Below are 15866 nucleotides of genomic sequence, written 5' to 3'. Positions count from 1 at the left end.
CCATGGCGAAGCACTCGGTCGAATAAAACCCTTCTCGAGCAACTCTTGGGTTTGATTTAACAACTCTTGCATTTTCGTTGGTGCTAAACGATAAGGAGTTTTAGCAATGGGGGTAGCCCCCGGAACCAACTCAATGCGAAATTCAACTTGTCTTTCCGCCGGAACACCCGGTAACTCATTCGGAAAAACGTCTTCAAATTCATTCACAACCTGAATTTCACGAATGGATGTTGGCTCATCTCGAGTATCAACAACATGGGCAAGGAAAGCCATGCCACCACTAACAAAGAAACGACGTGCCTGTGCAAAAGTGCATACCGGCACAAGTCTTCTTCGTTTATCACCGTGAATAATTAACTCTCCCCCACTTGGGGTCTTTACCCGAATAAACTTATCATGGCATGCAATATCGGCTCTATTATAATCGAGCCAATCCATACCAACAACGATATCAAAATCACCCAAATTCATCGGAATGAGATCGATTTTAAAATTTTCGGCACCAAACACAACATTACAATTTTTACACACATCAACCACTAGCACCGTATTGCCATCCACTATTTCAACTTCTATCGGACGACTTAACTTAGCTAACGGTTTATTAAGTTTAGGCACAAATTTTGGTGACACAAACGACAAGTTTGCACCACTATCAAAGAGTATCCTTGCCGGATTAGAATTAACCATGAAAGTACCTGAAACAACTTCGTTAGATTGCTTGGCTTCCTCATTGGTCATCAAATAATTACGGCCCTTAGCCGTACCTGCCGCCTTCTCTAACTTCTTAACATGATCATTATTCAAATCGGGACATTCCGGCCTTTTGTGCCCTTCTTTACCACAATTATAACAAGTGAGCTTGGGTGTAGATGTCACGACCTGGAAAATTCCGACTAATTTTAAACCAAACTCTCGATACGATTTAATATTTTTGACACGATAAGCAAAGTCTGTTAGCTTGAGTCTCAAAAACTCTAGAACTGTATACATTTGACCCTTGACTAATCCCGACGATTCACGAATAATTTTGTGTAAATAACTATGTAAATAAATATAGTTAATTTAAAAATATGGGATTTTTCCGAAGACTTTTATCCGCCCATGATTAACAATGGGGCACGGGATCATATCCGAAATTGATATGTCGACAGACTGAAATTATTGAGGCTGCTATATTTCAATTTGTATTATTAAATCCGTGAAATTAAATGATTAAAGTAAACTCACTGTTTTTGTTTTGAAATCATTCCACCATATATCTAAAGTTATACATATATATAATACTAATTAAATTTTGTAGATATATGCATATATTCAACATGATACTGTGTTATGTGTTTGCCTTCTTAAATTCAAACGAAATATAAAGATATACATATATAGGTAATAGATATGCAAGAAATCACACCCACTATAACTTGTCTCTTTTCATGATTAATATTATGATTAGTTACTATTACTATGTTTGTTTTATTTTCCTCACAATTAATCACTCGGAGTAATATATGTACATATACTTGTTATCATTTTAAAAACAAGTATTTGATTATCATTTCCATCGCCCACACCAACTCACCATCTCCCTAGTTTTCTTTTCTTCCCAAGACATTATCGCTACCGGCCACCCTACAACCGTAACAAACGATCACCTCTATCACCTTTCCCCCATCTTTCTAATATATTCATGTAATCCATCATTTATCCACCACCGTCATGTTCATTTCCAAAACCATCTCATCACAAACTACCACGAATAACCTTTAAACACACCTTCGAACACCATTACGATCCACCATAACCTCATCACCATGAACCGCCACCAAGAACGACCATACACCACCTTGTTCTCCATCTTCCTTACGGCAGAAAATCTCAATCATCACCATCACACAAGCCTATTCGTCTTCCATACTACTTTGATCACCAACCAACCTCACTTACTGTATTTAAGTTTCGATTCGTCATTTACACATTTTGAAACCATCATGAATCACAACACCACCGGTCACCCATAACCACCATCAAACCCATACGACACCACCTTGCTCCCTTCTTTTTTTTAAATCGTTCAACCACCAAACCAAATTGATCCCTTTTAAGGTGAGCTACAACCGTAACAACCACATGATTTTTGCTTCTAATGAATGAATGAAACCTGTTTGTATTCTCTGTAATTACTGCTCATTTCTATCTCTACATTTAACAATAGATCACGATCATTATTATTTTCCCATCAAGACATGTTGTTTTCTACTTACTACTGTTGCATTTTTTTTTAATTAAAAAGGGGCAGCTAGTGGCTTGATAAAGTGGTAGACAACATTTAGAAATTACACCCACTTGATAAAGTGGTAGGGTTGGTATACACTATTATTTTTCCCATCAAACTATGCAGAGGGATATTTGGCCAAATGGAATTCTATATTTTGACTTTGATTTAAAAATTTCAAGTTAACTAAATGAGCTTTAAAATCCAACCGTGATGAATTGATTGTGGGCCGAGATTCAAGTATATTTTTGTGTGTTTGGGCTGCTGCTATTACGTCTTTGGTTTAAACTATCACTCATGACGTTTGATGATGATGATAATAGATAGATAAACGATTAAGTGATGATGATACTGGTGATGTTATAATAATGGTAATGGTCCCATGGTGATGATGTTAATTAAGCGAGATGATGATGATACAGAAGATAGATACATGAAGATAACGATTGTGATAATGATGGATAGTAATGCAACTAGTGGAGTATTATATATATATATATATATTTTTGCCGAGTTCCTGTGTTGCCACAGCAGCCACGAGTATCAAAGGGGGGATTGAAGTTGGGCTGTTATTATTCTGCTTCTAATTGGGCAGCAAAAATACTTATGATATGGGCCGTTTAACAAAGTATTATTTAGCCTAAAACCAACACACTCATATTTAATAATTAAGATGATAGATGATAATGATGATGATTAGGACATGATGATGATTGTGTATGATGATGGATACATAATCTTATGATGTTATGATAAAGAGGATACGTAGATAATTATGGTAACGAGGTAGGAATTAGAGATAATAATGATTCATGCTCGATGATAACAATATTGGTCACGATGATGATGATATTATGAACATGAAATGATGATGAAGATTTCATATGAACTATGAAGAATAAAGGAGTAGATTCATTGAGTTTAAATGATTTAGGGTAGTGGTTAAATCAGAAATGAAATGGTGATGGAATTTTTAGGAGGTTAACAGGTTAGCGGGATGTCGCGGGTTCAAACCCGGACTTGGGAAACTTGTTAGGGCTACTCCCTTGAGGTAGTTATTTATTTATCTATTATTATTATTATTACTATCATTATTATTATTTTGACATTAATTTTATTATTTTTATATTAACAATAATATTATTATAAAAACTATTAATATTATTATTATAAAATAAAACAACTTTTATTTATCAATATCATTTTATCAAATAATTATTAGTTATATAAAACTGTATTTCATACACATAACATAACTATATTAATACTTTTATAATAAATATTAATAAATATAATTAATAAGGTTATTAATGAAAAACCTAATTAAAATAACAATTAAATCACTAAAAATATATAAACCTGTTCGATTACCATTTTATGTGTTAATATATATATAAATGATATAGGTTCGTGAATCTGAGGCCAACCCTATACTTGTTCAATGTCGTTCTATGTATTTTTACTACAAATTACAGTATGGTGAGTTTCATAGCTCCCTTTTTAAATGCTTTTGCATTATATATTTTTGGGCTGAGAATACATGCGCTGCTTTTATAAATGTTTACAAAATAGACACAAGTACTTAAAATATATTCTACGTTGAGTTGTACCACTCTGCATATCTTCCCTAATAGCTTGGTAACTACTATTTACATGTGGTATTGTAAACGCGAATCCTGTTGATAGATCTATCGGGCCTGACAACCCCAACCGGACTGGACGACCAGTATTCAACGGTTGCACGGTACTTCATTTCAGTGACTACACTTGGTACGGTGTAGTGAGATTTCATAATAAAGGGAATATGCGACATGATTAAATGTTAAGTATGGTTACCAAGTGCTCAACCACTTAGAATGCTTTACATACACTTGCGAGTGTATTATGTTTATGATTATGAAATCTTGTGGTCTATTAAAATATTGAAATGTTTGTTATGATAAACCTATGAACTCACCAACCTTTTGGTTGACACTTTAAAGCATGTTTATTCTCAGGTACGACTTAAGTCTTTCGCTGTGCATCTGCTCAATTTAAGGACATTACATGGAGTCGATCATCGCAATGGGACCAAATGTTGATGACTTCGTCCAGGTGGATAAGGACGGGTTGTTACAGGTGGTATCAGAGCATTGGTCCTAGTGAACCAGGTCTTGCATTAGTGTTTCTAACTGATAGTTGTTAGGATGCATTAGCAAGTCTGAACTTCGACCTTAGCTGCATATTATAAGTATTGTATATCATTCCTAGTGGAAAAATTACCTGCTAATCATTCTTAAGTCTAGACACGACTTCCTGCACTTATTTGATAGATAGTGAACTGATAAATTCATATCTTAGCGTATCTGCTAATTCATATCTTACTGTATCTGTTACTGTAGACTTTATCTGACACGTTTTCTTAAATCCCTTCGTAATTCACGGGATCTTCTGTACTATGTATAGGTATTCTATATAACTAGAATATCATCCGATATCCGAAAATCATTTCATATCGAAAAATCCCTTATTCAATCGTACGCTATGGAACTCACCATTAGATCAAGTCCCTCGAATTCCGATATGGAGTCCCACGCCGGCTCCGAAAGCAGTATGACCGGAATGGTCCAACCAATTCATCGGATGGGTTCGTAGTCGACTTAACCAATGGAGACGCGAAGAAGGCGGTCACTTCCACCAACCTGCACCCTCGGCGAAGAACCTGAATCACTTACCGATGAGCCTATCCGAAACACCATTTTAGCCTCATCTCCAGGGTAGCTCGTCACGATTATCTTCTATCTAAAATTCTAAATCTTATTTATCCGCTCGTTCCAACCGACACTCATCCCGGAATAATAGATGAAGTCAACGAACTTCGCGCGCGGGTTGTAGCTTTGGAAAATATGGTGCAAAACCTACCAGCTTCAGCAACATCACTGGCACCAGCAGTACCACTAGCATCAGCATCAGTATCATTAATAACACCAGCCTCAACATCACACGCCACAATATCACCATCCATACTTCAAATATGATCTCCGTTCTACATATCATTCTACACCGACTATCTTCGTTCTACATATCGTTCTATATCAATTACCTTTGTTCTACATGACAATTATGTAATCTCTAATGTTTTAGAGATTATATATTCTTGTTCTAACAGTAAATCAAATGAGATTAATATCATATTAACTCATTAAATCCATGATTACATCTGAAGAAAATATATATGCAAGTATATTTTCATAAAGATTGTAATTAAAAATTCGTTTGTACAAACAGTTAATGGTGAAAATATTTTAACGGGTAGGTAATACTCGAGGAATATTTAGATTTCACATTAATAAGTTGCATTGTACATTCTTTGAATCTGATTCAACAGTCATTACTATCCTACTCACATCCACAGCTATACGAATCCACTCATTACCGAATAACCATTTTCATTCAATTTCATATTTGGGTTTTGACATATCAGAATCCAACAAGTGGTATAATGAAGAAAACATCGGATAAAGTAAAATTTGTTAGAAACAAACGAACTAACTAATTGAAATATTGTTAAGAATCCACGCTAACTGTTCCTAGCTAACTGGTTACATTTTATTTATTGCAATTTAATTATCGCAATTTACATTCACGCAATTTTATTTATCGTCATTTAATTTCTGTATTTATTTTACGCACTTTAAATAACGGGACACGTATACAAGGTTTCGACATATCATATTGACCCATCTATATATTTATCTTGGAACAACCATAGACACTCTATATGCAAATGACGGAGTTAGCTATACAGGGTTAAGGTTGATTCCAAAATATATATATATAGTTTGAGTTGTGATCAATACTGAGACCGGTACACGGGTCACGATACGTATTAATTAATTCGAATGTTATATATTAAACTATATACGAACTATTGGACTATTAAATGTGGACTATCGACTGTGGACGAATAATATTGGACAATTAAAATGAATTAAAATACTGATTATAACATATGAAACTAAATAATTCTTCAAGTTTGCCACTTGATTTCATCTTAAACCCCATTGGTACCTCGACAATTACAATCCGCGTTCAAATCTTTTCATGATTTTTGAAAACAACTCGATCGGGAGGATGAACCAGCCGCACTTCATCTACGGAAGAAAAGATTTATGCACCTGAAAAACTCTCGAACCCAAATTCGTAGTTTAACACGTACCCGTGTTGAATCCTTTACCATTTATTAGCAAAAACAACTTTACGATTCCTTTTCAAAGTAGCCAATTTTGTCACATCTCCAGCAAGTTAACCTCGACTTCTCAAAAAGACTAGTCTTGTTATAACCTCGATATATACACATTGTCCTTTCGCCGTCGTTACCGGGGAACCTTTTATATTCCACCATATTACCATCAGCGTTTAATCATCTAAAAACACAATTCTCCTGAAACCACCATGGTTTGATAACCAGTGATCCAAATCCATTAACTTTGAAAATGCTGACGAAGCAGCATGTAGTAAATGGTCTTAATGGCCAAAAGTGATGATAAAAGAATGGAGTGTTGGGAACGCTCGATAGAAAATTTGGAACTGAAAAACGGATTAAGTTAATCATGAAGGAGACCAAGGACAAATACAAGAACCAAACCCTATATTCAAAGAATCCAGGTAATTCTGGATCCGCTGAAATCTTTAGAAAATATCTTGCTCCGATGTCATGTTAAAATCTTGCAGAAAATTTTTCTTCATCAACCTTTGAACTTAGAAATTCCAAAATATCATCATAAATAACTTCGATATTTTTGAGGATATTTTCATAAATATTCCTGTCCGAAATTATCTATCTCTTCGTGTTTTCTGTATTCAATTATATTGAAAACTTCTGAAAAATCCAAGTATGAATTATGAATGATTTCTGGAGAAGTGTTGGAAATTGAAGCATGAGTTAGTATAATATAATGCGCTTGGCCAACGTGATTATATTACAGTAAGTCATGCTAAATTTATAAAGTAACGTGATGATGATTCACAGACCTTATCCTCATCATGTGTCATGTTACACGACTCTTTCATTCTACTTAATTTCTAAGCATATCACGGAAATATTTCCTTGATATTTCTGTTGTTCCGTAATTCCAACAAATTACTAATAAGTCGTGATATTACATTTCCTTTCTGCTTAGAGGATTTCTTTAAATTTCTTGAATTCCGGAATTCAACCAAGGCAACGTCAAAAGTTAAGACGAAACTTTATTCTTTCAACTTACTCTTTTGTAATAACTTCACTCATACGCTTCGAACAATCGAATTAATTTATCCTTATTACTCAATGGTAATAAAACTCTATTTATCAGCTCATATTCATCATGAAAACATTATTAGTGTTAGCCATGACCACCTCACTCAAATTTCGGGACGAAATTTATTTAACGGGTAGGTACTGTCACGACCCGGAAAATTCCGACTAATTTTAAACCAAACTCTCGATACGATTTAATATTTTTGACACGATAAGCAAAGTCTGTTAGCTTGAGTCTAAAAAACTCTAGAACTGTATACATTTGACCCTTGACTAATCCCGACGATTCACGAATAATTGTGTGTAAATAACTATGTAAATAAATATAGTTACTCTAAAAATATGGGATTTTTTCGAAGACTTTTATCCGCCCATGATTAACAATGGGGCACGGGATCATATTCGAAATTGATATGTCGACAGACTGAAATTATTGAGGCTGCTATATTTCAATTTGTATTATTAAATCTGTGAAATTAAATGATTAAAGTAAACTCACTGTTTTTGTTTTCAAATCATTCCACCATATATCTAAAGTTATACATATATATAATACTAATTAAATTTTGTAGAAATATGCATATATTCAACATGATACTGTGTTATGTGTTTGCCTTCTTAAATTCAAACGAAATATAAAGATATACATATATAGGTAATAGACATGCAAGAAATCACACCCACTATAACTTGTCTCTTTTCATGATTAATATTATGATTAGTTACTATTACTATGTTTGTTTTATTTTCCTCACAATTAATCACTCGGAGTAATATATGTACATATACTTGTTATCATTTTAAAAAACAAGTATTTGATTATCATTTCCATCTCCCACACCAACTCACCATCTCCCTAGTTTTCTTTTCTTCCCAAGACATTATCGCTACCGGCCACCCTACAGCCGTAACAAACGATCACCTCTATCACCTTTCCCCCATCTTTCTAATATCTTCATGTAATCCATCGTTTATCCACCACCGTCATGTTCATTTCCAAAACCATCTCATCACAAACTACCACGAATAACCTTTAAACACACCTTCGAACACCATTACGATCCACCATAACCTCATCACCATGAACCGCCACCAAGAACGACCATACACCACCTTGTTCTCCATCTTCCTTACGGCAGAAAATCTCAATCATCACCATCACACAAGCCTATTCGTCTTCCATACTACTTTGATCACCAACCAACCTCACTTACTGTATTTAAGTTTCGATTCGTCATTTACACATTTTGAAACCATCATGAATCACAACACCACCGGTCACCCATAACCACCATCAAACCCACACGAAACTACCTTGCTCCCTTCTTTTTTTTTAAATCGTTCAACCACCAAACCAAATTGATCCCTTTTAAGGTGAGCTACAACCGTAACAACCACATGATTTTTGCTTCTAATGAATGAATGAAACCTGTTTGTATTCTCTGTAATTACTGCTCATTTCTTTCTCTACATTTAACAATAGATCACGATCATTATTATTTTCCCATCAAGACATGTTGTTTTCTACTTACTACTGTTGCGTTTTTTTTAATTAAAAAGGGGCAGCTAGTGGCTTGATAAAGTGGTAGACAACATTTAGAAATTACACCCACTTGATAAAGTGGTAGGGTTGGTATACACTATTATTTTTCCCATCAAACTATGCAGAGGGATATTTGGCCAAATGGAATTCTATATTTTGACTTTGATTTAAAAATTTCAAGTTAACTAAATGAGCTTCAAAATCCAACCGTGATGAATTGATTGTAGGCCGAGATTCTAGTATATTTTTGTGTGTTTGGGCTGCTGCTATTACGTCTTTGGTTTAAACTATCACTCATGACGTTTGATGATGATGATAATAGATAGATAAACGATTAAGTGATGATGATACTGGTGATGTTATAATAATGGTAATGGTCCCATGGTGATGATGTTAATTAAGCGAGATGATGATGATACAGAAGATAGATACATGAAGATAACGATTGTGATAATGATGGATAATAATGCAACTAGTGGAGTATTATATATATATATTTTTTTTTGCCGAGTTCCTGTGTTGCCACAGCAGCCACGAGTATCAAAGGGGGGATTGAAGTTGGGCTGTTATTATTCTGCTTCTAATTGGGCAGCAAAAATACTTGTGATATGGGCCGTTTAACAAAGTATTATTTAGCCTAAAACCAACACACTCATATTTAATAATTAAGATGATAGATGATAATGATGATGATTAGGACATGATGATGATTGTGTATGATGATGGATACATAATCTTATGATGTTATGATAAAGAGGATACGTAGATAATTATGGTAACGAGGTAGGAATTAGAGATAATAATGATTCATGCTCGATGATAACAATATTGGTCACGATGATGATGATATTATGAACATGAAATGATGATGAAGATTTCATATGAACTATGAAGAATAAAGGAGCAGATTCATTGAGTTTAAATGATTTAGGGTAGTGGTTAAATCAGAAATGAAATGGTGATAGAATTTTTAGTAGGTTAACAGGTTAGCGGGATGTCGCGGGTTCAAACCCGGACTTGGAAAACTTGTTAGGGCTACTCCCTTGAGGTAGTTATTTATTTATCTATTATTATTATTATTACTATCATTATTATTATTTTGACATTAATTTTATTATTTTTATATTAACAATAATATTATTATAAAAACTATTAATATTATTATTATAAAATAAAACAACTTTTATTTATCAATATCATTTTATCAAATAATTATTAGTTATATAAAACTGTATTTCATACACATAACATAACTATATTAATACTTTTATAATAAATATTAATAAATATAATTAATAAGGTTATTAATGAAAAACCTAATTAAAATAACAATTAAATCACTAAAAATATATAAACCTGTTCGATTACCATTTTATGTGTTAATATATATATAAATGATATAGGTTCGTGAATCCGAGGCCAACCCTATACTTTTTCAATGTCGTTCTATGTATTTTTACTACAAATTACAGTATGGTGAGTTTCATAGCTCCCTTTTTAAATGCTTTTGCATTATATATTTTTGGGCTGAGAATACATGCGCTGCTTTTATAAATGTTTACAAAATAGACACAAGTACTTAAAATATATTCTACGTTGAGTTGTACCACTCTGCATATCTTCCCTAATAGCTTGGTAACTACTATTTACATGTGGTATTGTAAACGCGAATCCTTTTGATAGATCTATCGGGCCTGACAACCCCAACCGGACTGGACGACCAGTATTTAACGGTTGCACAGTACTTCATTTCAGTGACTACACCTGGTACGGTGTAGTGAGATTTCATAATAAAGGGAATATCCGACATGATTAAATGTTAAGTATGGTTACCAAGTGCTCAACCACTTAGAATGCTTTACATACACTTGCGAGTGTATTATGTTTATGATTATGAAATCTTGTGGTCTATTAAAATATTGAAATGTTTGTTATGATAAACCTATGAACTCACCAACCTTTTGGTTGACACTTTAAAGCATGTTTATTCTCAGGTACGAATTAAGTCTTTCGCTGTGCATCTGCTCAATTTAAGGACATTACATGGAGTCGATCATCGCAATGGGACCAAATGTTGATGACTTCGTCCAGGTGGATAAGGACGGGTTGTTACAGTAGATGATGCATTTGTACAATCACGAGCCATGTGTCCTTGTCGTCCACAATTATAACATTTGGGTCCAAAGCCCCCGGACGCACCCTTCTTCATAGTACCAACGCTTTCGGAGCCCTTCTTGCTATTCTTGTTTGAAAAGTTTGAATGGCTCGAACCCTCAAACTTTCTTTTTCCGAAAGTAAAGCCACTCTTTCTCAAAACAAGCGCCTCAAAACCCTTTGCCATGTTGAACAATTCATCAAAGCTTTTTACCACATTTACACTAATCTTTTCTTGATAGTTATCGTTCAAGATTTGGTAAAAATCTTCTTTCAACATTTTATCATTCCCGACATACTCCGGACAAAATTGGGTCTTTGACAATAAAACGGATTTGAGAGTGTTCAAATCCATCGACCCTTGCCTCAAGGAACGTAACTCGTCCTTAAGCCCTGTAAGATCGGTCGAAGTTCGGTATTCGTCGAAAAACTCCTTCTTGAATTCATTCCAAGTGAATTCCATGCATTGTTCTTCGCCATAAAGTCGGATCTTCGCGTCCCACCACAATTTAGCATCACCTCTTAACATGCTACAACCATATCTCGTCTTTTTATCGAAATGGAATTCACATGTACGAAAAGCCCCCTCCATATCGAAGATCCAACGGGCACTCTTAAGTGGATCCCGTTCACCATCGAAGGTGGGATGTTGAGAGTCCTTGAAATTCTTATAGAAGAAGTCCCGTCTCTCCACATTATCCTCTTGAAGAACGGCCTTAACTTGCTCCTTTACCACATTGACTAGTTGCTCGTCAATCGTGTCTAGGAACATCTTCTTAACATCTTCGAGAAACTCCGCTTTTTGACGTTTAAAGATGGCCTCAACTTTGGCCGTGAACTCAACGTCCTCACTCGTACTTCCGTCATTGGTGTCGTGTCCATTTCTCATCTTCATTCTATAAAACGAAAAAATTAAACAACAAAACGAAAGGACTTAACACATATATATATACATATACACCACACTACCCCATCTTGCTCAACAATTGTCGTACATCGCTTGTTTGACACGATTTGAACCCGTAACAATGGTAGCTAATCATTGTTACGCTAGCACGTCGCATTAACTTGCTAGTATAACGTCTATCTTGCTTGATGATTGCTAAACGCAACACAAAACAATTAGCGCAAGGTTAGTTCACATAAACCTAAGCACTTAACCAACGTCCGGTCTGACCCGTCTCCTACAAGTCCCGCATAACGCGCATACACAATTAAGTCTAAGTCTAGGCACCTATCTCAAGTCGCCTAAATCCCTTAGACCATGCTCTGATACCACTTGTAACAACCCAAACCAATAACCAACCGATTACGCGAAACAATATTTTTTTATTTTTTTTATAATATTGGAGTGTGCCACACGCACCACCATAGGGTGCGCGGCGCGCACAGGCTCCAATTCAGTTCTGTCCGAATTTGCAAATTTTCAAATAAAGATCTCCCACTTACCGACATAATTAGACGAAACGCTTTTCACAACATGTTCAAATATGAAAAACTCATACGATTCAAACAGAAAATGAGTTTTACAAAGCGGGGCCACGTCGGCCATTTTACGAGTTTGTACAAATCATGAGTTTTGACCACATTAGTTTAATTTCCAAACGACACTATGAGCATGGTGTTTGGGGTTAAACTACCCAAATCTCGGTCAAACTCCAAAAGCTATCACATCACAAAAGCGTCCCCTAAACAACAAGCGGGATCTCTAATCCAACCGAATGCCCTTACCCTTGTCAACGCCGGAGCCTATAAAAAGATAAACAACGAGAGGGTAAGCAAAGCTTAGTGAATACAATAATTATACATATACGTATATAATATACCTACTTGCATGCACTTTCATACACCGTAATATTCGCTAGTAACAACAATTAGCATACAAACTCCGAGTATAAGCTAGTAACCTCCAAATTCCGCAACTAGCATAATCATTAGCATATTCACCAAAATAATATATTATGCTATACAACAACACATACACAAGCTATATGGTTAACCATACACACGTCATGGTGCTACCGGCTCCGTGGTTCACACCATACGTAATGCTATAACGCTACCGGCTCCGTGGTTCACGTCATTACGCATTCGAGTCATACTCTTTTATAGTGCTACCGGCTCCGTGGTTCACACTTCGGTGCTACCGGCTCCGTGGTTCACACCTAATTTTTATAGTGCTACCGGCTCCGTGGTTCACACTTTGATGCTACCGGCTCCGTGGTTCACATCACAACACGTGCACCATGATGCTACCGGCTCCGTGGTTCACATCATAGTACACTCACACATACTATGGCACTCCCGGTGAAATGTCCCGTTCATATTGATTATAAACGTTCCATATTAATTGATTTCGTTTCGAGGTTTTGACCTCTATATGAGACGTTTTTCAAAGACTGCATTCATTTTTAAAACAACCATAACCTTTATTTTATCAATAAAGGTTTCAAAAGCATTACGTAGATTATCAAATAATGATAATCTAAAATATACTGTTTACACACGACCATTACATAATGGTTTACAATAGAAATATATTACATCGACATATGTTTCTTGAATGCAGTTTTTACATAATATCAAACAAACATGGACTCCAAATCTTGTCCTTATTTTAGTATGCAACAGCGGAAGCTCTTAATATTCACTTGAGAATAAACATGCTTTAAACGTCAATAAAAATGTTGGTGAGTGTAACGACCCTGAAATTTCGAACCAAATTTGAACCTTAAACTTTATATGTTTCCGACACGATAAGCATAAACCCTAATGTTGAGTCTAGAAAGTTTGAAATCTATATTCAGTTAAACAGTTACCCTTTAACTATGCCAGACGATTCACGAACAATTGTATATGTACATATATATATATTTTCTATATATAAATATTATTATATTGTAATATATATACAATGTGTGGATATTATATATCTAATAAATGTTATTGTTTAAAACTTTATGTAATTATTAAATATTACATAAATAACGATATAAAATACAAGTTGAAATATCAAGGTAATAACAAATAATATTATTACTACTTCTACTATTACTATTAATATTAACATCAATTTCAATAGTATCATTAATATTATTATGTTTATTATTATTATTATTTATTAATATTATTAGTATTACTAAAATCAATAAATTAATATAAATTATGACATTATTAATTTTATTAACATTATTATTAACAAATAATTATCATTTTAATTTTTACTAATATTATTATTATTAGAAGTATTATTATTTATTAATATATTTGTAGTTAGTAAATAAAAACATATTCTTTAATCATTATTAATTTTTTTTGCATAAATATCATTATTAGGATTATTACTATTATTGAATTAATAATATTAGTATATTAATAATATATATATTAATTATTATTGTATTTAATATGTTTTTAATTGATATTATTGAACATCAAATATATGGACACCAGATTTATGTGTACATATCTCCTCATCAGTTATTATATGCGAATTTTTTTTTTATCTATATCTAATATAATGTAAAACGTGTAATAATATCTTATTTATCTTTATCTGATATCTGTTTCTGATTTCTGTTATCTCGTGAACCCTTTATTTGTTTTCATCACCAGTTCCAAACAAAAATTACAATCAAATTTCTGTTTCAACTTTTCGATTCCAGTATATAGGTATCATCTACCACTTCTAAACCTAGGGAAATAAAAAAACAGAAAAGATAATGAAACCCAGACCCGAACACCTTTGAAGCTGTTCTACTTTTCCTGTTTCTGGTTCGATGGTTTCAGCTCAAAAATCACTTTCTTCTATCATTACAACCGAAACTCACTTCATTTCTTCTCCCTCTCAACAATCGACCATCACCTCACCAATTAACATTTTTTTTTTTTGTTTCCTGTTTATTCTCGAAACACAGAACCACAAAACCACTTGGGTGTTTTTTTAAGATTCAAACTTCAAAACCATTTATTGTTGATACACCGAAAATAAGGATCACAGGAGAATTCGACACAACCACCCATCATCGTGAAATCCATTAGCACCCAAACAAATAAATCGATTATATACTTGATAAATTGATATCAAAATCGATAGAAGATGATTAGATCGATGATGACAGATAGATTAAAACTCACCGTCGCTGCTGTTATATTTCATCCTGTCCAAATCGCATAATAAACTCTGGAGATTTTTTTTTTTCTCTGTTCTTGACTTCCTGTCGGCTGGAATCAAAGAAGAGGTAGAAGGGTACCGAAACCCTTTTATTCTTTTAGAAAACGTATTACTTATTTAAATAACCAGACATACTAACGCACATAAACTTTGATTTGTTGGGCTCAGATAAATTTATTGGGCCTTTACTTTGATTGTTGGGCTGTTGATTGGCGGCTATGATTCAGTTTCCTATATGGCCGACGCCCAATTGTAATTAAATGGTGAGAATGAGAAGAAAACGAACACGGATTAAGGGTTAAAACAAATTTAAATCGCATTATAATCAGATGTGCAAGGATAGAGGAATGGTTTATGACGATGTCCGCGGGAGGTCTTGGGTTCGAGTCTCACTTGCAATATTTCTTTTTACACAACATTTTAAGGGTATACTTAATCTCTTTTA

The sequence above is a fragment of the Rutidosis leptorrhynchoides genome, chromosome 3 (genome assembly GCF_046630445.1).
Source record: "Rutidosis leptorrhynchoides isolate AG116_Rl617_1_P2 chromosome 3, CSIRO_AGI_Rlap_v1, whole genome shotgun sequence".
Classification (NCBI taxonomy): Eukaryota; Viridiplantae; Streptophyta; class Magnoliopsida; order Asterales; family Asteraceae; genus Rutidosis; species Rutidosis leptorrhynchoides.
Note: the sequence above shows the minus strand (reverse complement) of the source record.